Below are 22,919 nucleotides of genomic sequence, written 5' to 3'. Positions count from 1 at the left end.
TCTCTCTCTGTGCAGTCTGGATTATTGCTCTCTCTCTCTGTGCAGTTTGGATTATTGCTCTCTCTCTCTGTGCAGTTTGGATTCTTGCTCTCTCTCTCTCTCTGTGCAGTCTAGATGATTGCTCACTCTCTCTGTGCAGTCTGGACTCTTGCTCTCTCTCTCTCTCTGTGCAGTCTGGATTATTGCTCTCTTTCTCTCTCTCTGTGCAGTCTGGATTATTGCTCTCTTTCTCAGTGCAGTCAGGATTATTGCTCTCTCTCTCTCTCTCTCTCTCTGTGCAGTCTGAATTATTGCTCCCTCTCTCTCTCTGTGCAGTCTGGATTATTGCTCTCTCTCTCTCTCTCTCTCTGTGCAGTCTGGATTATTGCTCTCTCTCTCTCTCTGCAGTCCGGATTATTGCTCTCTCTCTCTGTAGTCTGGATTATTGCTGTCTCTCTCTCTCTCTGTGCAGTCTGGATTATTGCTCTCTCTCTCTCTCTGTGCAGTCTGGATTATTGCTCTCTCTCTCTCTCTGTGCAGTCTGGATTATTGCTCTCTCTCTCTCTCTGTGCAGTCTGGATTATTGCTCTCTCTCTCTCTCTGTGCAGTCTGGATTCTTGCTCTCTCTCTCTCTGTGCAGTCTGGATTATTGCTCTCTCTCTCTCTCTGTGCAGTCTGGATTACTGCTCTCTCTCTCTGTCCCTGTGCAGTCTGGATTATTGCTCCCTTTCTCTCTCTGTGCAGTCTGGATTCTTGCTCTCTCTCTCTGTGCAGTCTGGATTATTGCTCTCTCTCTCTCTCTCTCTCTGTGCCGTCTGGATAATTGCTCTCTCTCTCTCTCTCGCTCTCTGTAGTCTGGATTATTGCTCTCTCTCTCTCTCTCTCTCTCTGTGCAGTCTGGATTATTACTCTCTCTCTCTGTGCAGTCTGGATTCTTGCTCTCTCTCTCTCTCTCTCTCTCTCTGCAGTCTGGATTATTGCTCTCTCTCTCTCTCTGTGCAGTCTGGATTATTGCTCTCTCTCTCTCTCTCTGTACTGTCCGGATTATTGCTCTCTCTCTTACTATGTGCAGTGTGGATTATTGCTCTCTCTCTCTCTCTGTGCAGTCTGGATTATTGCTCTCTCTCTCTCTCTGTGCAGTCTGGATTATTGCTCTCTCTCTCTCTCTCTGTACTGTCCGGATTATTGCTCTCTCTCTTACTATGTGCAGTGTGGATTATTGCTCTCTCTCTCTCTCTCTGGATTATTGCTCACTCTCTCTCTCTCTCTGTGCAGTCTGGATTATTGCTCACTCTCTCTCTCTCTCTGTGCAGTCTGGATTATTGCTCACTCTCTCTCTCTCTCTGTGCAGTCTGGATTATTGCTCACTCTCTCTCTCTCTCTGTGCAGTCTGGATTATTGCTCTCTCTCTCTCTCTGTGCAGTCTGGATTATTGCTCTCTTTCTCTGTGCAGTCAGGATTATTGATCACTCTCTCTGTGCAGTCTGGATTCTTGCTCTGTCTCTCTCTGTCTCTCTCTGAAGTGTGGATTATTGCTCTCTCTCTCTCTCTCTCTCTGTAGTCTGGATTATTGCTCTCTCTCTCTCTCTGTGCAGTCTGGATATTGCTCTCTCTCTCTGTGCAGTCTGGATTATTGCTCTCTCTCTCTGTGCAGTCTGGATTATTGATCTCTCTCTCTGTGCAGTCTGGATTCTTGCTCTGTCTCTCTCTGTCTCTCTCTGAAGTGTGGATTATTGCTCTCTCTCTCTCCCTCTGTGCAGTCTGGATTATTGCTCTCTCTCTCTCTCGCTCTCTGTAGTCTGGATTATTGCTCTCTCTCTCTCTCTCTCTGTGCAGTCTGGATTATTGCTCTCTCTCTCTCTCTCTGTGCAGTCTGGATTATTGCTCTCTCTCTCTCTCTCTGTGCAGTCTGGATTATTGCTCTCTCTCTCTCTCTGTAGTCTGGATTATTGCTCTCTCTCTCTCCGTGCAGTCTGGATTATTGCTCTCTCTCTCTCTCTGTGCAGTCTGGATTATTGCTCTCTCTCTCTCTCTCTGTGCAGTCTGGATATTGCTCTCTCTCTCTCTGTGCAGTCTGGATTATTGCTCTCTCTCCTCTCTCTCTCTCTGTGCAGTCTGGATTATTACTCTCTCTCTCTCTGTGCAGTCTGGATTATTGCTCTCTCTCTCTCTCTCTCTCTCTCTGTGCAGTCTGGATTATTACTCTCTCTCTCTCTGTGCAGTCTGGATTATTGCTCTCTCTCTCTCTGCAGTCTGGATTATTGCTCTCTCTCTCTCTCTCTCTGTGCAGTCTGGATTATTGCTCTCTTTCTCTGTGCAGTCTGGATTATTGCTCTCTCTCTCTCCCTCTGTGCAGTCTGAATTATTGCTCTCTCTCTCTCTGCAGTCTGGATTATTGCTCTCTCTCTCTCTCTCTGTGCAGTCTGGATTATTGCTCTCTCTCTCTCTCTGTGCAGTCAGGATTTACTGCTCTCTCTCTCTCTCTGTGCAGTCTGGATTATTGCTCTCTCTCTCTCTCTCTCTGTGCAGTCTGGATTATTGCTCTCTCTCTCTCTGTGCAGTCTGGATTATTGCTCCTCTTCTCTCTCTCTCTCTCTTTGTGCAGTCTGGATTATTGATCTCTCTCTCTCTCTGTGCAGTCTGGATTATGCTCTCTCTCTCTCTCTGTGCAGTCAGGATTACTGCTCTCTCTCTCTCTCTGTGCAGTCTGGATTATTGCTCTCTCTCTCTCTCTCTCTGTGCAGTCTGGATTATTGCTCTCTCTCTCTCTCTCTCTCTTGGGGCAGTCTGGATTATTGATCTCTCTCTCTGTGCAGTCTGGATTCTTGCTCTGTCTCTCTCTGTCTCTCTCTGAAGGGTGGATTTATTGCTCTCTCTCTCTCTCTGTGCAGTCTGGATTATTGCTCTCTCTCTCTCTCTGAAGTCTGGATTATTGCTCTCCCTCTCTCTCTCTCTGTGCAGTCTGGATTATTGCTCTCTCTCTCTCTGAAGTCGGATTATTGCTCTCCTCTCTCTCTCTCTGTGCAGTCTGGATTATTGCTCTCCCTCTCTCTCTCTCTGTGCAGTCTGGATTATTGCTCTCCCTCTCTCTCTCTCTGTGCAGTCTGGATTATTGCTCTCTCCCTCTCTCTGTGCAGTCTGGATTATTGCTCTCTCTCTCTCTCTCTGTGCAGTCTGGATTATTGCTCTCTTTCTCTGTGCAGTCAGGATTATTGCTCTCTCTCTCTCTCTCTGTGCAGTCTGAATTATTGCTCTCTCTCTCTCTGCAGTCTGGATTATTGCTCTCTCCCTCTCTCTGTGCAGTCTGGATTATTGCTCTCTCTCTCTCTCTCTGTGCAGTCTGGATTATTGCTCTCTTTCTCTGTGCAGTCAGGATTATTGCTCTCTCTCTCTCTCTCTGTGCAGTCTGGATTATTGCTCTCTCTCTCTCTCTCTGTGCAGTCTGGATTATTGCTCTCTCTCTCTCTCTCTGTGCAGTCTGGATTATTACTCTCTCTCTCTCTCTCTCTCTCTGTGCAGTCTGGATTATTACTCTCTCTCTCTCTCTCTGTGCAGTCTGGATTATTGCTCTCTCTCTCTCTCTCTCTCTGTGCAGTCTGGATTATTACTCTCTCTCTCTCTCTCTGTGCAGTCTGGATTATTACTCTCTCTCTCTCTCTCTGTGCAGTCTGGATTATTGCTCTCTTTCTCTGTGCAGTCAGGATTATTGCTCTCTCTCTCTCTCTCTGTGCAGTCTGAATTATTGCTCTCTCTCTCTCTGCAGTCTGGATTATTGCTCTCTCTCTCTCTGTGTCTGTGCAGTCTGGATTATTGCTCTCTCTCTCTCTGTGCAGTCTGGATTATTGCTCTCTCTCTCTCTCTCTGTGCTGTCCGGATTATTGCTCTCTCTCTTACTCTGTGCAGTCTGGATTACTGCTCTCTCTCTCTCTCTCTCTGTGCAGTCTGGATTATTGCTCTCTCTCTTACTCTGTGCAGTCTGGATTACTGCTCTCTCTCTCTCTCTGCAGTCTGGATTATTGCTCTCTCTCTCTCTCTCTCTCTCTCTGTAGTCTGGATTATTGCTGTCTCTCTCTCTGTCTGGGCAGTCTGGATTATTGCTCTCTCTCTCTCTCTCTCTGTGCAGTCTGGATTATTGCTCTCTCTCTCTCTCTCTCTGTGCAGTCTGGATTATTGCTCTCTCTCTCTGTGCAGTCTGGATTATTGCTCCCTCTCTCTCTCCGTGCAGTCTGGATTATTGCTCTCTCTCTCTCTCTCTCTCTGTGCAGTCTGGATTATTGCTCTCTCTATCTGTGCAGTCTGGATTATTGCTCTCTCTCTCTCTCTGCAGTCTGGATTATTGCTCTCTCTCTCTCTGTACAGTCTGGATTATTGCTCTCTCTCTCTCTCTGCAGTCTGGATTATTGCTCTCCCTCTCTCTGTGCAGTCTGGATTATTGCTCTCTCTCTCTCTCTCTGTCTCTCTCTGAAGTGTGGATTATTGCTCTCTCTCTCTCTGTGCAGTCTGGATTATTGCTCTCTCTCTCTCTCTCTGTGCTGTCCGGATTATTGCTCTCTCTCTTACTCTGTGCAGTCTGGATTACTGCTCTCTCTCTCTCTGCAGTCTGGATTATTGCTCTCTCTCTCTCTGTGCTGTCCGGATTATTGCTCTCTCTCTTACTCTGTGCAGTCTGGATTACTGCTCTCTCTCTCTCTGCAGTCTGGATTATTGCTCTCTCTCTCTCTCTCTGTAGTCTGGATTATTGCTGTCTCTCTCTCTGTCTGGGCAGTCTGGATTATTGCTCTCTCTCTCTCTCTCCTCTCTGTGCAGTCTGGATTATTGCTCTCTCTCTCTCTCTCTCTATCTGTGCAGTCTGGATTATTGCTCTCTCTCTCTCCTGCAGTCTGGATTATTGCTCTCTCTCTCTCTGTGCAGTCTCGATATTGCTCTCTCTCTCTCTCTCTCTGTGCAGTCTAGATTATTGCTCTCCCTCTCTCTCTCTCTCTCTCTCTGTGCAGTCTGGATTATTACTCTCTCTCACTCTCTCTCTGTGCAGTCTGGATTCTTGCTCTGTCTCTCTCTGTCTCTCTCTGAAGTGTGGATTATTGCTCTCTCTCTCTCCCTCTGTGCAGTCTGGATTATTGCTCTCTCTCTCTCTCGCTCTCTGTAGTCTGGATTATTGCTCTCTCTCTCTCTCTCTCTGTGCAGTCTGGATTATTGCTCTCTCTCTCTCTCTCTGTGCAGTCTGGATTATTGCTCTCTCTCTCTCTCTCTGTGCAGTCTGGATTATTGCTCTCTCTCTCTCTCTCTGTGCAGTCTGGATTATTGCTCTCTCTCTCTCTCTGTGCAGTCTGGATTATTGCTCTCTCTCTCTCTCTGTAGTCTGGATTATTGCTCTCTCTCTCTCCGTGCAGTCTGGATTATTGCTCTCTCTCTCTCTCTGTGCAGTCTGGATTATTGCTCTCTCTCTCTCTCTCTGTGCAGTCTGGATTATTGCTCTCTCTCTCTCTGTGCAGTCTGGATTATTGCTCTCTCTCTCTCTCTCTCTCTCTCTGTGCAGTCTGGATTATTACTCTCTCTCTCTCTGTGCAGTCTGGATTATTGCTCTCTCTCTCTCTCTCTCTCTCTCTGTGCAGTCTGGATTATTACTCTCTCTCTCTCTGTGCAGTCTGGATTATTGCTCTCTCTCTCTCTGCAGTCTGGATTATTGCTCTCTCTCTCTCTCTCTCTGTGCAGTCTGGATTATTGCTCTCTTTCTCTGTGCAGTCTGGATTATTGCTCTCTCTCTCTCCCTCTGTGCAGTCTGAATTATTGCTCTCTCTCTCTCTGCAGTCTGGATTATTGCTCTCTCTCTCTCTCTCTGTGCAGTCTGGATTATTGCTCTCTCTCTCTCTCTGTGCAGTCAGGATTACTGCTCTCTCTCTCTCTCTGTGCAGTCTGGATTATTGCTCTCTCTCTCTCTCTCTCTGTGCAGTCTGGATTATTGCTCTCTCTCTCTCTGTGCAGTCTGGATTATTGCTCTCTCTCTCTCTCTCTCTCTTTGTGCAGTCTGGATTATTGATCTCTCTCTCTCTCTGTGCAGTCTGGATTATTGCTCTCTCTCTCTCTCTCTCTGTGCAGTCTGGATTATTGCTCTCTCTCTCTCTCTGTGCAGTCAGGATTACTGCTCTCTCTCTCTCTCTGTGCAGTCTGGATTATTGCTCTCTCTCTCTCTCTCTCTGTGCAGTCTGGATTATTGCTCTCTCTCTCTCTGTGCAGTCTGGATTATTGCTCTCTCTCTCTCTCTCTCTCTTTGTGCAGTCTGGATTATTGATCTCTCTCTCTGTGCAGTCTGGATTCTTGCTCTGTCTCTCTCTGTCTCTCTCTGAAGGGTGGATTATTGCTCTCTCTCTCTCTCTGTGCAGTCTGGATTATTGCTCTCTCTCTCTCTCTGAAGTCTGGATTATTGCTCTCCCTCTCTCTCTCTCTGTGCAGTCTGGATTATTGCTCTCTCTCTCTCTGAAGTCGGGATTATTGCTCTCCCTCTCTCTCTCTCTGTGCAGTCTGGATTATTGCTCTCCCTCTCTCTCTCTCTGTGCAGTCTGGATTATTGCTCTCCCTCTCTCTCTCTCTGTGCAGTCTGGATTATTGCTCTCTCCCTCTCTCTGTGCAGTCTGGATTATTGCTCTCTCTCTCTCTCTCTGTGCAGTCTGGATTATTGCTCTCTTTCTCTGTGCAGTCAGGATTATTGCTCTCTCTCTCTCTCTCTGTGCAGTCTGAATTATTGCTCTCTCTCTCTCTGCAGTCTGGATTATTGCTCTCTCCCTCTCTCTGTGCAGTCTGGATTATTGCTCTCTCTCTCTCTCTCTGTGCAGTCTGGATTATTGCTCTCTTTCTCTGTGCAGTCAGGATTATTGCTCTCTCTCTCTCTCTCTGTGCAGTCTGAATTATTGCTCTCTCTCTCTCTGCAGTCTGGATTATTGCTCTCTCCCTCTCTCTGTGCAGTCTGGATTATTGCTCTCTCTCCCTCTCTCTGTGCAGTCTGGATTATTGCTCTCTCTCTCTCTCTCTGTGCAGTCAGGATTATTGCTCTCTCTCTCTCTCTCTGTGCAGTCTGGATTATTGCTCTCTCTCTCTCTCTCTGTGCAGTCTGGATTATTACTCTCTCTCTCTCTCTCTCTCTGTGCAGTCTGGATTATTACTCTCTCTCTCTCTCTCTGTGCAGTCTGGATTATTGCTCTCTCTCTCTCTCTCTCTCTGTGCAGTCTGGATTATTACTCTCTCTGTGCAGTCTGGATTATTACTCTCTCTCTCTCTCTCTGTGCAGTCTGGATTATTGCTCTCTTTCTCTGTGCAGTCAGGATTATTGCTCTCTCTCTCTCTCTCTGTGCAGTCTGAATTATTGCTCTCTCTCTCTCTGCAGTCTGGATTATTGCTCTCTCTCTCTCTGTGTCTGTGCAGTCTGGATTATTGCTCTCTCTCTCTCTGTGCAGTCTGGATTATTGCTCTCTCTCTCTCTCTCTGTGCTGTCCGGATTATTGCTCTCTCTCTTACTCTGTGCAGTCTGGATTACTGCTCTCTCTCTCTCTCTCTCTGTGCAGTCTGGATTATTGCTCTCTCTCTTACTCTGTGCAGTCTGGATTACTGCTCTCTCTCTCTCTCTGCAGTCTGGATTATTGCTCTCTCTCTCTCTCTCTCTCTCTCTGTAGTCTGGATTATTGCTGTCTCTCTCTCTGTCTGGGCAGTCTGGATTATTGCTCTCTCTCTCTCTCTCTCTGTGCAGTCTGGATTATTGCTCTCTCTCTCTCTCTCTCTGTGCAGTCTGGATTATTGCTCTCTCTCTCTGTGCAGTCTGGATTATTGCTCCCTCTCTCTCTCCGTGCAGTCTGGATTATTGCTCTCTCTCTCTCTCTCTCTCTGTGCAGTCTGGATTATTGCTCTCTCTATCTGTGCAGTCTGGATTATTGCTCTCTCTCTCTCTCTGCAGTCTGGATTATTGCTCTCTCTCTCTCTGTACAGTCTGGATTATTGCTCTCTCTCTCTCTCTGCAGTCTGGATTATTGCTCTCCCTCTCTCTGTGCAGTCTGGATTATTGCTCTCTCTCTCTCTCTCTGTCTCTCTCTGAAGTGTGGATTATTGCTCTCTCTCTCTCTGTGCAGTCTGGATTATTGCTCTCTCTCTCTCTCTCTGTGCTGTCCGGATTATTGCTCTCTCTCTTACTCTGTGCAGTCTGGATTACTGCTCTCTCTCTCTCTGCAGTCTGGATTATTGCTCTCTCTCTCTCTGTGCTGTCCGGATTATTGCTCTCTCTCTTACTCTGTGCAGTCTGGATTACTGCTCTCTCTCTCTCTGCAGTCTGGATTATTGCTCTCTCTCTCTCTCTCTGTAGTCTGGATTATTGCTGTCTCTCTCTCTGTCTGGGCAGTCTGGATTATTGCTCTCTCTCTCTCTCTCTCTGTGCAGTCTGGATTATTGCTCTCTCTCTCTCTCTCTATCTGTGCAGTCTGGATTATTGCTCTCTCTCTCTCTCTGCAGTCTGGATTATTCCTCTCTCTCTCTCTGTGCAGTCTGGATTATTGCTCTCTCTCTCTCTGTGCAGTCTGGATTATTGCTCTCTCTCTCTCTCTCTCTCTCTGCAGTCCGGATTATTGCTCTCTCCCTCTCTCTCTGTACAGTCTGGATTATTGCTCTCCCTCTCTCTGTGCAGTCTGGATTATTGCTCTCTCTCTCTCTCTCTGTCTCTCTCTGAAGTGTGGATTATTGCTCTCTCTCTCTCTGTGCAGTCTGGATTATTGCTCTCTCTCTCTGTGCAGTCTGGATTATTGCTCTCTCTCTCTCTGTAGTCTGGATTATTGCTCTCTCTCTCTCTCTGTGCAGTCTGGATTATTGCTCTCTCTCTCTCTGTGCAGTCTGGATTATTGCTCTCTCTCTCTCTCTGCAGTCTGGATTATTGCTCTCTCTCTTACTCTGTGCAGTCTGGATTATTGCTCTCTCTCTCTCTCTCTCTGTGCAGTCTGGATTATTGCTCTCTCTCTCTCTCTGTGCTGTCCGGATTATTGCTCTCTCTCTTACTCTGTGCAGTCTGGATTATTGCTCTCTCTCTCTCTCTCTCTGTGCAGTCTGGATTATTGCTCTCTCTCTCTCTGTGCTGTCCGGATTATTGCTCTCTCTCTCTCTCTCTGTAGTCCGGATTATTGCTGTCTCTCTCTCTCTCTCTGTGCAGTCCGGATTATTGCTCTCCCTCTCTCTGTGCACTCTGGATTATTGCTCTCTCTCTCTCTCTCTGTGCAGTCTGGATTCTTGCTCTCTCTCTCTCTGTCTCTCTCTGAAGTGTGGATTATTGCTCTCTCTCTCTCTCTCTCTCTCTCTGTGCAGTCTGGATTATTGCTCTCTCTCTCTCTCTCTGTGCAGTCTGGAATACGGCTCTCTCTCTCTCTCTGTGCAGTCTGGATTATTGCTCTCTCTCTCTCTCTGTGCAGTCTGGATTCTTGCTCTCTCTCTCTCTCTGTGCAGTCTGGATTCTTGCTCTCTCTCTCTCTGTCTCTCTCTGCAGTCTAGATTATTGCTCACTCTCTCTCTCTCTCTGTGCAGTCTGGATTATTGCTCACTCTCTCTCCGTGCAGTCTGGATTATTGCTCTCTCTCTCTCTCTGTGCAGTCTGGATTATTGCTCTCTCTCTCTCTCTGCAGTCTGGATTATTGCTCTCTCCCTCTCTCTGTGCAGTCTGGATTATTGCTCTCTCTCTCTCTCTGCAGTCTGGATTATTGCTCTCTCCCTCTCTCTGTGCAGTCTGGATTATTGCTCTCTCTCTCTCTCTCTCTGTGCAGTTTGGATTATTGCTCTCTCTCTCTGTGCAGTCTGGATTTTTGATCTCTCTCTCTGTGCAGTTTGGATTATTGCTCTCTCTCTCTCTCTCTCTGTGCAGTCTGGATTTTTGATCTCTCTCTCTGTGCAGTCCGGATTATTGCTCTCTCTCTCTCTCTCTGTGCAGTCTGGATTATTGCTCTCTCTCTCTCTCTCTGTGCAGTTTGGATTCTTGCTCTCTCTCTCTCTCTGTGCAGTCTGGATTCTTGCTCTCTCTCTCTCTCTGTGCAGTCTGGATTTTTGATCTCTCTCTCTGTGCAGTCCGGATTATTGCTCTCTCTCTCTCTCTCTGTGCAGTCTGGATTATTGCTCTCTCTCTCTCTCTCTGTGCAGTTTGGATTCTTGCTCTCTCTCTCTCTTTGTGCAGTCTGGATTATTGCTCTCTCTCTCTCTGTGCAGTCTGGATTCTTGCTCTCTCTCTCTCTCTGTGCAGTCTGGATTATTGCTCTCTCTCTCTCTCTGTGCAGTCTGGATTATTGCTCTCTCTCTCTCTCTGTGCAGTCTAGATTATTGATCTCTCTCTCTGTGCAGTCTAGATTATTGATCTCTCTCTCTGTGCAGTTTGGATTCTTGCTCTCTCTCTCTCTCTGTGCAGTCTAGATTATTGATCTCTCTCTCTGTGCAGTCTAGATTATTGCTCTCTCTCTCTGTGCAGTCTGGATTATTGCTCTCTCTCTCTCTCTGTGCAGTCTAGATTATTGCTCTCTCTCTCTGTGCAGTCTGGATTATTGCTCTCTCTCTCTCTCTGTGCAGTCTAGATTATTGATCTCTCTCTCTCTCTGTGCAGTCTAGATTATTGATCTCTCTCTCTGTGCAGTCTAGATTATTGATCTCTCTCTCTGTGCAGTTTGGATTCTTGCTCTCTCTCTCTCTCTCTGTGCAGTCTGGATTACTGCTCTCTCTCTCTGTGCAGTCTGGATTATTGCTCACTCTCTCTCTGTGCAGTCTGGACTCTTGCTCTCTCTCTCTCTCTCTGTGCAGTCTGGACTCTTGCTCTCTCTCTCTCTGTGCAGTCTGGACTCTTGCTCTCTCTCTCTCTCTCTGTGCAGTCTGGATTATTGCTCTCTTTCTCAGTGCAGTCAGGATTATTGCTCTCTCTCTCTCTCTCTGTGCAGTCTGGATTACTGCTCTCTCTCTCTCTCTCTGTGCAGTCTGGATTATTGCTCTCTCTCTCTCTCTGTGTAGTCTGGATTACTGCTCTCTCTCTGTCTCTCTCTCTCTCTCTCTCTGTGCAGTCTGGATTATTGCTCTCTCTCTCTCTCTCGCTCTCTGTAGTCTGGATTATTGCTCTCTCTCTGTGCAGTCTGTATTATTGCTCTCTCTCTCTCTCTCTGTGCAGTCTGGATTATTGCTCTCTTTCTCTGTGCAGTCAGGATTATTGCTCTCTCACTCTCTCTCTCTGTGCAGTGTGGATTATTGCTCTCTCTCTCTCTCTCTCTCTCTGCAGTCTGGATTATTGCTCTCTCTCTCTCTCTCTGTACTGTCCGGATTATTGCTCTCTCTCTCTCTCTCTCTGTGCAGTCTGGATTATTGCTCTCTCTCTCTCTCTCTCTGTGCAGTCTGGATTATTGCTCTCTCTCTCTCTCTCTGTGCAGTCTGGATTATTGCTCTCTCTCTCTCTCTCTCTGTGCAGTCTGGATTATTGCTCTCTCTCTCTCTCTCTCTCTCTCTGTGCAGTCTGGATTCTTGCTCTCTCTCTCTCTGTGCAGTCTGGATTCTTGCTCTCTCTCTCTCTCTGTGCAGTCTGGATTATTGCTCTCTCTCTCTCTCTGTGCAGTCTGGATTATTGCTCTCTCTCTCTCTCTCTGTGCAGTCAGGATTATTGCTCTCTCTCTCTCTCTGTGCAGTCTGGATTATTGCTCTCTCTCTCTCTCTCTCTCTGTGCAGTCTGGATTCTTGCTCTCTCTCTCTCTCTCTCTCTGTGCAGTCTGGATTCTTGCTCTCTCTCTCTCTCTCTGTGCAGTCTGGATTATTGCTCTCTCTCTCTCTCTGTGCAGTCTGGATTATTGCTCTCTCTCTCTCTCTGTGCAGTCTGTATTATTGCTCTCTCTCTCTCTCTCTCTGTGCAGTCTGGATTCTTGCTCTCTCTCTCTCTCTCTCTGTGCAGTCTGGATTACTGCTCTCTCTCTGTCTCTCTCTCTCTCTATCTCTGTGCAGTCAGGATTATTGCTCTCTCTCTGTCTCTCTCTCTGTGCAGTCTGGATTCTTGCTCTCTCTCTCTCTGTGCAGTCTGGATTATTGCTCTCTCTCTCTCTCTCGCTCTCTGTAGTCTGGATTATTGCTCTCTCTCTGTGCAGTCTGTATTATTGCTCTCTCTCTCTCTCTCTGTGCAGTCTGGATTATTGCTCTCTTTCTCTGTGTGTCAGGATTATTGCTCTCTCACTCTCTCTCTCTGTGCAGTGTGGATTATTGCTCTCTCTCTCTCTCTCTCTCTCTGCAGTCTGGATTATTGCTCTCTCTCTCTCTCTCTGTACTGTCCGGATTATTGCTCTCTCTCTCTCTCTCTGTGCAGTCTGGATTATTGCTCTCCCTCTCTCTGTGCAGTCTGGATTATTGCTCTCTCTCTCTCTCTCTGTGCTGTCCGGATTATTGCTCTCTCTCTCTCTCTCTGTGCTGTCCGGATTATTGCTCTCTCTCTTACTCTGTGCAGTCTGGATTACTGCTCTCTCTCTCTCTGCAGTCTGGATTATTGCTCTCTCTCTCTCTCTCTCTCTGTAGTCTGGATTATTGCTGTCTCTCTCTCTGTCTGGGCAGTCTGGATTATTGCTCTCTCTCTCTCTCTCTCTCTCTCTCTCTGTGCAGTCTGGATTACTGCTCTCTCTCTCTCTGCAGTCTGGATTATTGCTCTCTCTCTCTCTCTCTATCTGTGCAGTCTGGATTATTGCTCTCTCTCTCTCTCTGCAGTCTGGATTATTGCTCTCTCTCTCTCTGTGCAGTCTGGATTATTGCTCTCTCTCTCTCTGTGCAGTCTGGATTATTGCTCTCTCTCTCTCTCTCTCTCTGCAGTCCGGATTATTGCTCTCTCCCTCTCTCTCTGTACAGTCTGGATTATTGCTCTCCCTCTCTCTGTGCAGTCTGGATTATTGCTCTCTCTCTCTCTCTCTGTCTCTCTCTGAAGTGTGGATTATTGCTCTCTCTCTCTCTGTGCAGTCTGGATTATTGCTCTCTCTCTCTGTCTCTCTCTGAAGTGTGGATTATTGCTCTCCCTCTCTCTCTCTGTGCAGTCTGGATTCTTGCTCTCTCTCTCTCTCTGTCTCTCTCTGAAGTGTGGATTATTGCTCTCTCTCTCTCTGTGCAGTCTGGATTATTGCTCTCTTTCTCTGTGCAGTCAGGATTATTGCTCTCTCTCTCTCTCTCTCTCTCTCTGTGCAGTCTGGATTATTGCTCTCTCTCTCTCTGTGCAGTCTGGATTATTGCTCTCTCTCTCTCTCTGCAGTCTGGATTATTGCTCTCTCTCTCTCTCTCTGTGCTGTCCGGATTATTGCTCTCTCTCTTACTCTGTGCAGTCTGGATTATTGCTCTCTCTCTCTCTCTCTCTGTGCAGTCTGGATTATTGCTCTCTCTCTCTCTGTGCTGTCCGGATTATTGCTCTCTCTCTCTCTCTCTGTAGTCCGGATTATTGCTGTCTCTCTCTCTCTCTCTGTGCAGTCCGGATTATTGCTCTCCCTCTCTCTGTGCACTCTGGATTATTGCTCTCTCTCTCTCTCTCTGTGCAGTCTGGATTCTTGCTCTCTCTCTCTCTGTCTCTCTCTGAAGTGTGGATTATTGCTCTCTCTCTCTCTCTCTCTCTCTCTCTGTGCAGTCTGGATTATTGCTCTCTCTCTCTCTCTCTGTGCAGTCTGGAATACGGCTCTCTCTCTCTCTCTCTCTGTGCAGTCTGGATTATTGCTCTCTCTCTCTCTCTGTGCAGTCTGGATTATTGCTCTCTCTCTCTCTCTGTGCAGTCTGGATTCTTGCTCTCTCTCTCTCTGTCTCTCTCTGCAGTCTAGATTATTGCTCACTCTCTCTCTCTCTCTGTGCAGTCTGGATTATTGCTCACTCTCTCTCCGTGCAGTCTGGATTATTGCTCTGTCTCTCTCTCTGTACAGTCTGGATTATTGCTCTCTCTCTCTCTCTGTGCAGTCTGGATTATTGCTCTCTCTCTCTCTCTGTACAGTCTGGATTATTGCTCTCTCTCTCTCTCTGTGCAGTCTGGATTATTGCTCTCTCTCTCTCTCTGTGCAGTCTGGATTATTGCTCTCTCTCTCTCTCTCTGTGCAGTCTGTATTATTGCTCTCTCTCTCTCTCTGTGCAGTCTGGATTATTGCTCTCTCTCTTACTCTGTGCAGTCTGGATTATTGCTCTCTCTCTCTCTCTGTACAGTCTGGATTATTGCTCTCTCTCTCTCTCTGTGCAGTCTGGATTATTGCTCTCTCTCTCTCTCTGTACAGTCTGGATTATTGCTCTCTCTCTCTCTCTCTGTGCAGTCTGTATTATTGCTCTCTCTCTCTCTCTCTGTGCAGTCTGGATTATTGCTCTCTCTCTTACTCTGTGCAGTCTGGATTATTGCTCTCTCTCTCTCCCTCTCTCTCTGTGCAGTCTGGATTATTGCTCCCTCTCTCTCTCTGTGCAGTCTGGATTATTGCTCTCTCTCTTACTCTGTGCAGTCTGGATTATTGCTCTCTCTCTCTCTCTGTGCAGTCTGGATTATTGCTCTCTCTCTCTCTGTGCAGTCTGTATTATTGCTCTCTCTCTTACTCTGTGCAGTCTGGATTATTGCTCTCTCTCTCTCCCTCTCTCTCTGTGCAGTCTGGATTATTGCTCTCTCTCTCTCTCTCTCTCCGTGCAGTCTGGATTACTGCTCTCTCTCTCTCTCTCTCTCCGTGCAGTCTGGATTATTGCTCTCTCTCTCTCTCTCTCTGTGCAGTCTGGATTATTGCTCTCTCTCTCTCTCTCTGTGCAGTCTGGATTATTGCTCTCTCTCTCTCTCTGCAGTCTGGATTATTGCTCTCTCCCTCTCTCTGTGCAGTCTGGATTATTGCTCTCTCTCTCTCTCTGCAGTCTGGATTATTGCTCTCTCCCTCTCTCTGTGCAGTCTGGATTATTGCTCTCTCTCTCTCTCTCTCTGTGCAGTTTGGATTATTGCTCTCTCTCTCTGTGCAGTCTGGATTTTTGATCTCTCTCTCTGTGCAGTTTGGATTCTTGCTCTCTCTCTCTGTGCAGTCCGGATTATTGCTCTCTCTCTCTCTCTCTGTGCAGTCTGGATTATTGCTCTCTCTCTCTCTCTCTGTGCAGTTTGGATTCTTGCTCTCTCTCTCTCTCTGTGCAGTCTGGATTCTTGCTCTCTCTCTCTCTCTGTGCAGTCTGGATTTTTGATCTCTCTCTCTGTGCAGTCCGGATTATTGCTCTCTCTCTCTCTCTCTGTGCAGTCTGGATTATTGCTCTCTCTCTCTCTCTCTGTGCAGTTTGGATTCTTGCTCTCTCTCTCTCTTTGTGCAGTCTGGATTATTGCTCTCTCTCTCTCTGTGCAGTCTGGATTCTTGCTCTCTCTCTCTCTCTGTGCAGTCTGGATTATTGCTCTCTCTCTCTCTCTGTGCAGTCTGGATTATTGCTCTCTCTCTCTCTCTGTGCAGTCTAGATTATTGATCTCTCTCTCTGTGCAGTCTAGATTATTGATCTCTCTCTCTGTGCAGTTTGGATTCTTGCTCTCTCTCTCTCTCTGTGCAGTCTAGATTATTGATCTCTCTCTCTGTGCAGTCTAGATTATTGCTCTCTCTCTCTCTCTGTGCAGTCTAGATTATTGATCTCTCTCTCTGTGCAGTGTGGATTATTGCTCTCTCTCTCTCTCTGTGCAGTCTAGATTATTGATCTCTCTCTCTCTCTGTGCAGTCTAGATTATTGATCTCTCTCTCTGTGCAGTCTAGATTATTGATCTCTCTCTCTGTGCAGTTTGGATTCTTGCTCTCTCTCTCTCTCTCTGTGCAGTCTGGATTACTGCTCTCTCTCTCTCTCTGTGCAGTCTAGATGATTGCTCACTCTCTCTCTGTGCAGTCTGGACTCTTGCTCTCTCTCTCTCTCTCTGTGCAGTCTGGATTATTGCTCTCTCTCTCTCTCTGTGCAGTCTAGATGATTGCTCACTCTCTCTCTGTGCAGTCTGGACTCTTGCTCTCTCTCTCTCTCTCTGTGCAGTCTGGATTATTGCTCTCTCTCTCTCTCTGTGCAGTCTAGATGATTGCTCACTCTCTCTCTGTGCAGTCTGGACTCTTGCTCTCTCTCTCTCTCTCTGTGCAGTCTGGATTATTGCTCTCTTTCTCAGTGCAGTCAGGATTATTGCTCTCTCTCTCTCTGTGCAGTCTGGATTACTGCTCTCTCTCTCTCTCTCTGTGCAGTCTGGATTATTGCTCTCTCTCTCTCTCTGTGTAGTCTGGATTACTGCTCTCTCTCTGTCTCTCTCTCTCTCTCTCTCTGTGCAGTCTGGATTATTGCTCTCTCTCTCTCTCTCGCTCTCTGTAGTCTGGATTATTGCTCTCTCTCTGTGCAGTCTGTATTATTGCTCTCTCTCTCTCTCTCTGTGCAGTCTGGATTATTGCTCTCTTTCTCTGTGCAGTCAGGATTATTGCTCTCTCACTCTCTCTCTCTGTGCAGTGTGGATTATTGCTCTCTCTCTCTCTCTCTCTCTCTGCAGTCTGGATTATTGCTCTCTCTCTCTCTCTCTCTGTGCAGTCCGGATTATTGCTCTCTCTCTCTCTCTCTGTGCAGTCTGGATTATTGCTCTCTCTCTCTCTCTCTGTGCAGTCTGGATTATTGCTCTCTCTCTCTCTCTCTCTGTGCAGTCCGGATTATTGCTCTCTCTCTCTCTCTCTGTGCAGTCTGGATTATTGCTCTCTCTCTCTCTCTCTGTGCAGTCTGGATTATTGCTCTCTCTCTCTCTCTCTCTGTGCAGTCTGGATTATTGCTCTCTCTCTCTCTCTGTGCAGTCTGGATTCTTGCTCTCTCTCTCTCTCTCTGTGCAGTCTGGATTATTGCTCTCTCTCTCTCTCTCTGTGCAGTCTGGATTATTGCTCTCTCTCTCTCTCTGTGCAGTCTGGATTATTGCTCTCTCTCTCTCTCTGTGCAGTCAGGATTATTGCTCTCTCTCTCTCTGTGCAGTCTGGATTATTGCTCTCTCTCTCTCTCTCTCTCTCTGTGCAGTCTGGATTCTTGCTCTCTCTCTCTCTGTGCAGTCTGGATTATTGCTCTCTCTCTCTCTCTCTGTGCAGTCAGGATTATTGCTCTCTCTCTCTCTCTCTGTACAGTCTGGATTATTGCTCTCTCTCTCTCTCTGTGCAGTCTGGATTATTGCTCTCTCTCTCTCTCTCTCTCTGTGCAGTCTGGATTCTTGCTCTCTCTCTCTCTCTCTGTGCAGTCTGGATTATTGCTCTCTCTCTCTCTCTGTGCAGTCTGGATTATTGCTCTCTCTCTCTCTCTGTGCAGTCTGGATTATTGCTCTCTCTCTCTCTCTCTCTGTGCAGTCTGGATTCTTGCTCTCTCTCTCTCTCTCTCTGTGCAGTCTGGATTACTGCTCTCTCTCTGTCTCTCTCTCTCTCTATCTCTGTGCAGTCAGGATTATTGCTCTCTCTCTGTCTCTCTCTCTGTGCAGTCTGGATTCTTGCTCTCTCTCTCTCTCTCTGTGCAGTCTGGATTATTGCTCTCTCTCTCTCTCTCGCTCTCTGTAGTCTGGATTATTGCTCTCTCTCTGTGCAGTCTGTATTATTGCTCTCTCTCTCTCTCTCTGTGCAGTCTGGATTATTGCTCTCTTTCTCTGTGCAGTCAGGATTATTGCTCTCTCACTCTCTCTCTCTGTGCAGTGTGGATTATTGCTCTCTCTCTCTCTCTCTCTCTCTGCAGTCTGGATTATTGCTCTCTCTCTCTCTCTCTGTACTGTCCGGATTATTGCTCTCTCTCTCTCTCTCTGTGCAGTCTGGATTATTGCTCTCTCTCTCTCTCTGTGCAGTCTGGATTATTGCTCTCTCTCTCTCTCTCTGTGCAGTCTGGATTATTGCTCTCTCTCTCTCTCTGTGCAGTCTGGATTATTGCTCTCTCTCTCTCTCTGTGCAGTCTGGATTATTGCTCTCTCTCTCTCTCTCTCTGTGCAGTCTGGATTCTTGCTCTCTCTCTCTCTCTCTCTGTGCAGTCTGGATTACTGCTCTCTCTCTGTCTCTCTCTCTCTCTATCTCTGTGCAGTCAGGATTATTGCTCTCTCTCTGTCTCTCTCTCTGTGCAGTCTGGATTCTTGCTCTCTCTCTCTCTCTCTGTGCAGTCTGGATTATTGCTCTCTCTCTCTCTCTCGCTCTCTGTAGTCTGGATTATTGCTCTCTCTCTGTGCAGTCTGTATTATTGCTCTCTCTCTCTCTCTCCGTGCAGTCTGGATTATTGCTCTCTCACTCGCTCTCTCTGTGCAGTCTGGATTATTGCTCTCTCTCTGTGCAGTCTGGATTATTGCTCTCTCTCTCTCTCTCTCTCTGCAGTCCGGATTATTGCTCTCTCTCTCTCTCTCTCTCTGCAGTCTGGATTATTGCTCTCTCTCTCTCTCTCTGCACAGTCAGGATTATTGCTCTCTCTCTTACTCTGTGCAGTCTGGATTATTGCTCTCTCTCTCTCTCTCTCTCTGTGCAGTCTGGATTCTTGCTCTCTCTCTCTCTCTCTCTCTGCAGTCTGGATTATTGCTCTCTCTCTCTGTGTGCAGTCTGGATTCTTGCTCTCTCTCTCTCTCTGTCTCTCTCTGAAGTGTGGATTATTGCTCTCTCTCTCTCTCTCTGTGCAGTCTGGAATACGGCTCTCTCTCTCTCTCTCTCTCTCTGTGCAGTCTGGATTATTGCTCTCTCTCTCTCTCTCTGTGCAGTCTGGATTCTTGCTCTCTCTCTCTCTGTGCAGTCTGGATTCTTGCTCTCTCTCTCTCTCTGTCTCTCTCTGAAGTGTGGATTATTGCTCTCTCTCTCTCTGTGTAGTCTAGATTATTGCTCACTCTCTCTCTCTCTCTGTGCAGTCTGGATTATTGCTCACTCTCTCTCTGTGCAGTCTGGATTCTTGCTCTCTCTCTCTCTCTCCGTGCAGTCTGGATTATTGCTCTCTTTCTCTGTGCAGTCTGGATTATTGCTCTCTCTCTCTCTGTCTCTCTCTGAAGTGTGGATTATTGTTCGCTCTCTGTCTGTGCAGTCTGGATTATTGCTCTCTCTCTCTGTGTGCAGTCTGGATTCTTGCTCTCTCTCTGTCTCTCTCTGAAGTGTGGATTATTGCTCTCTCTCTCTCTCTCTCTCTGTGCAGTCTGGAATACGGCTCTCTCTCTCTCTCTCTGTGCAGTCTGGATTATTGCTCTCTCTCTCTGTGCAGTTTGGATTATTGCTCTCTCTCTCTCTCTCTCTCTGTGCAGTCTGGATTATTGCTCTCTCTCTCTGTGCAGTTTGGATTATTGCTCTCTCTCTCTCTCTCTCTTCTGTGTGCAGTCTGGATTCTTGCTCTCTCTCTGTCTCTCTCTGAAGTCTAGATTCTTGCTCTCTCTCTCTCTCTCTGTGCAGTCTGGATTCTTGCTCTCTCTCTCTCTCTCTGTGCAGTCTGGATTCTTGCTCTCTCTCTCTGTGCAGTTTGGATTATTGCTCTCTCTCTCTGTGCAGTTTGGATTCTTGCTCTCTCTCTCTATGCAGTTTGGATTCTTGCTCTCTCTCTCTCTCTCTGTGCAGTCTGGATTCTTGCTCTCTCTCTCTCTCTCTCTGTGCAGTCTGGATTATTGCTCTCTCTCTCTGTGCAGTTTGGATTATTGCTCTCTCTCTCTCTCTCTGTGCAGTCTAGATTCTTGCTCTCTCTCTCTCTCTCTCTCTGTGCAGTCTGGATTATTGCTCTCTCTCTCTGTGCAGTTTGGATTATTGCCCTCTCTCTCTGTGCAGTCTAGATTCTTGCTCTCTCTCTCTCTCTCTGTGCAGTCTGGATTATTGCTCTCTCTCTCTGTGCAGTTTGGATTCTTGCTCTCTCTCTCTCTCTCTGTGCAGTCTGGATTATTGCTCTCTCTCTCTGTGCAGTTTGGATTATTGCTCTCTCTCTCTGTGCAGTTTGGATTCTTGCTCTCTCTCTCTCTCTCTGTGCAGTCTGGATTCTTGCTCTCTCTCTCTGTGCAGTTTGGATTATTGCTCTCTCTCTCTGTGCAGTTTGGATTATTGCTCTCTCTCTCTGTGCAGTCTGGATTACTGCTCTCTCTCTCTCTCTGTGCAGTCTGGATTCTTGCTCTCTCTCTCTCTGTGCAGTCTGGATTATTGCTCTCTCTCTCTCTCTGTGCAGTCTGGATTATTGCTCTCTCTCTCTCTCTCTGTGCAGTCTGGATTATTGCTCTCTCTCTCTCTCTCTGTGCCGTCTGGATAATTGCTCTCTCTCTCTCTCTCGCTCTCTGTAGTCTGGATTATTGCTCTCTCTCTCTCTCTCTCTGTGCAGTCTGGATTATTACTCTCTCTCTCTGTGCAGTCTGGATTCTTGCTCTCTCTCTCTCTCTCTCTCTCTCTGCAGTCTGGATTATTGCTCTCTCTCTCTCTCTGTGCAGTCTGGATTATTGCTCTCTCTCTCTCTCTGTGCAGTCTGGATTATTGCTCTCTCTCTCTCTCTCTGTACTGTCCGGATTATTGCTCTCTCTCTTACTATGTGCAGTCTGGATTACTGCTCTCTCTCTCTCTCAGCAGTCTGGATTATTGCTGTCTCTCTCTCTCTGTGCAGTCTGGATTACTGCTCTCTCTCTCTCTCTCTGTGCAGTCTGGATTATTGCTCTCTTTCTCTGTGCAGTCAGGATTATTGCTCTCTCTCTCTCTCTCTCTCTGTGCAGTCTGGATTATTGCTCTCTCTCTCCCTCTCTCTCTCTGTGCAGTCTGGATTATTGCTCTCTTTCTCTGTGCAGTCAGGATTATTGCTCTCTCTCTCTCTCTCTCTCTGTGCAGTCTGGATTATTGCTCTCTCTCTCTCTCTGTGCAGTCTGGATTATTGCTCTCTCTCTCCCTCTCTCTCTCTGTGCAGTCTGGATTATTGCTCTCTTTCTCTGTGCAGTCAGGATTATTGCTCTCTCTCTCTCTCTCTCTCTGTGCAGTCTGGATTATTGCTCTCTCTCTCTCTCTCTCTGTGCAGTCTGGATTACTGCTCTCTCTCTCTCTCTCTGTGCAGTCTGGATTATTGCTCTCTCTCTCTCTCTGTGTAGTCTGGATTACTGCTCTCTCTCTGTCTCTCTCTCTCTCTCTCTCTGTGCAGTCTGGATTATTGCTCTCTCTCTCTCTCTCGCTCTCTGTAGTCTGGATTATTGCTCTCTCTCTGTGCAGTCTGTATTATTGCTCTCTCTCTCTCTCTCTGTGCAGTCTGGATTATTGCTCTCTTTCTCTGTGCAGTCAGGATTATTGCTCTCTCACTCTCTCTCTCTGTGCAGTGTGGATTATTGCTCTCTCTCTCTCTCTCTCTGTGCAGTCTGGATTATTGCTCTCTCCCTCTCTCTGTGCAGTCTGGATTATTGCTCTCTCTCTCTCTCTCTCTGTAGTCTGGATTATTGCTCTCTCTCTCTCTCTCTCTGTAGTCTGGATTATTGCTCTCTCCCTCTCTCTGTGCAGTCTGGATTATTGCTCTCTCTCTCTCTCTCTCTGTAGTCTGGATTATTGCTCTCTCTCTCTCTCTCTCTGTAGTCTGGATTATTGCTCTCTCCCTCTCTCTGTGCAGTCTGGATTATTGCTCTCTCTCTCTCTCTCTCTGTAGTCTGGATTATTGCTCTCTCTCTCTCTCTGTGCAGTCTGGATTATTGCTCTCTCTCTCTGTGCAGTCTGGATTATTGCTCTCTCTCTCTGTGCAGTCTGGATTATTGATCTCTCTCTCTGTGCAGTCTGGATTCTTGCTCTGTCTCTCTCTGTCTCTCTCTGAAGTGTGGATTATTGCTCTCTCTCTCTCTCTCTCTCTGTGCAGTCTGGATTATTGCTCTCTCTCTCTGTGCAGTCTGGATTATTGATCTCTCTCTCTGTGCAGTCTGGATTCTTGCTCTGTCTCTCTCTGTCTCTCTCTGAAGTGTGGATTATTGCTCTCTCTCTCTCTCTCTCTGTGCAGTCTGGATTATTGCTCTCTCTCTCTCTCGCTCTCTGTAGTCTGGATTATTGCTCTCTCTCTCTCTCTCTCTGTGCAGTCTGGATTATTGCTCTCTCTCTCTCTCTCTGTGCAGTCTGGATTATTGCTCTCTCTCTCTCTCTCTGTGCAGTCTGGATTATTGCTCTCTCTCTCTCTCTGTGCAGTCTGGATTATTGCTCTCTCTCTCTCTCTCTGTGCAGTCTGGATTATTGCTCTCTCTCTCTCTCTCTCTCTCTCTGTGCAGTCTGGATTATTGCTCTCTCTCTCTCTCTCTCTCTGTGCAGTCTGGATTATTGCTCTCTCTCTCTCTGCAGTCTGGATTATTGCTCTCTCTCTCTCTCTCTGTGCAGTCTGGATTATTGCTCTCTCTCTCTCTCTCTCTCTCTCTGTGCAGTCTGGATTATTGCTCTCTCTCTCTCTCTCTCTCTGTGCAGTCTGGATTATTGCTCACTCTCTCTGTGCAGTCTGGATTATTGCTCTCTCTCTCTCTGCAGTCTGGATTATTGCTCACTCTCTCTGTGCAGTCTGGATTATTGCTCTCTCTCTCTCCCTCTGTGCAGTCTGAATTATTGCTCTCTCTCTCTCTGCAGTCTGGATTATTGCTCTCTCTCTCTGTGCAGTCTGGATTATTGCTCTCTCTCTCTCTCTCTCTCTCTCTGCAGTCTGGATTATTGCTCACTCTCTCTGTGCAGTCTGGATTATTGCTCTCTCTCTCTCTGCAGTCTGGATTATTGCTCACTCTCTCTGTGCAGTCTGGATTATTGCTCTCTCTCTCTCCCTCTGTGCAGTCTGAATTATTGCTCTCTCTCTCTCTGCAGTCTGGATTATTGCTCTCTCTCTCTGTGCAGTCTGGATTATTGCTCTCTCTCTCTCTCTCTCTCTCTGTGCAGTCTGGATTATTGCTCTCTCTCTCTCTCTCTCTGTGCAGTCTGGATTATTGCTCTCTCTCTCTCTCTGTGCAGTCTGGATTACTGCTCTCTCTCTCTCTCTGTGCAGTCTGGATTATTACTCTCTCTCTCTCTCTCTCTGTGCAG

This window comes from Mustelus asterias, chromosome 18 (genome assembly GCF_964213995.1).
Source record: "Mustelus asterias chromosome 18, sMusAst1.hap1.1, whole genome shotgun sequence".
Lineage (NCBI taxonomy): Eukaryota > Metazoa > Chordata > Chondrichthyes > Carcharhiniformes > Triakidae > Mustelus > Mustelus asterias.
Note: the sequence above shows the minus strand (reverse complement) of the source record.